Source organism: Mustela lutreola, chromosome 3 (assembly GCF_030435805.1).
Source record: "Mustela lutreola isolate mMusLut2 chromosome 3, mMusLut2.pri, whole genome shotgun sequence".
Classification (NCBI taxonomy): domain Eukaryota; kingdom Metazoa; phylum Chordata; class Mammalia; order Carnivora; family Mustelidae; genus Mustela; species Mustela lutreola.
Genome location: NC_081292.1, coordinates 67706855 through 67707722, shown reverse-complemented (window position 1 = coordinate 67707722; position 868 = coordinate 67706855). Strand labels below are relative to the sequence as shown.

Sequence of the window (868 nt, the reverse complement as noted above, 5' to 3'; positions counted from 1 at the left end):
ATTTTGTGAGGCAGCTGTGTCGACAGGACAACTGTTTGACAAAGCTGCATCAAAACCATCCCATCACCAAACCCAGTGTGCACCCCTGGCACTTGCCCTGTCCCTGTCACCACCATTTATGGAGGATTTTTGTTTATGCTATTGCTTTCTGATCTGTATTAGTCTTATAATTTATTTCTTCTTAATGAAAAAGTATATATAACATGCAGCATTTGTATAAAAAGGTGTAAACAATTACATTTTTTTAAAAAGATTTTATATATTTGTCAGAGAGAGACAGAGCGAGCACAAGCAGGGGGAGCTTCAGGCGGGGGAGAAGCAGGCTCCCTGCTAAGCAAGGAAACCGAAGCAGGACTCAATTCCAGGACCTTGAAATCACAACCCAAGCCGAAGGCAGATATCTAACCGACTGACCACCAGAGCATCCCAGTAATTACCTTTGTATGTGCTTATACGTGGACAGTGTATCTCTGGAAGGATCTTTTTTAAATTAGCAATAATCGCGCCTCGGATAAACCTCATTGGCTACGATACTGCCACTGCGCAAAGCTTGGAAGGATCTTTCTTTAAAGGGACAATGATCCCATCTCTGGGATAGGATATAGGGCCCTGGGGATCAAGCACCAGGAGAACCTCACTCCTCACAAGGTATCCTTTTGAACTCTGAATTTTTTTTCAAGCATATGCATCTTTTACTTCATCTTTAAAAACCCTTTTCCAGGGGCGCCTGGGTGGCTCAGTGGGTTGAACCGCTGCCTTCGGCTCGGGTCATGATCTCGCGTCCTGGGATCGAGTCCCGCATCGGGCTCTCTGTTCGGCGGGGAGCCTGCTTCCCTCTCTCTCTTTATCTGCTTGCCTCTCCATCTAC

The 868-nt window shown here is 45.9% G+C and overlaps 1 non-coding gene across 1 annotated transcript; it reads right to left on the bottom strand.

The window, feature by feature from the left end:
* Positions 1-411: 411 nt before the first annotated feature.
* Positions 412-551, bottom strand: LOC131828254 (U4 spliceosomal RNA). The gene has a single exon (XR_009352305.1). It is a non-coding gene; the product is annotated as a U4 spliceosomal RNA (small nuclear RNA).
* Between the last annotated feature and the right edge of the window lie 317 nt (positions 552-868).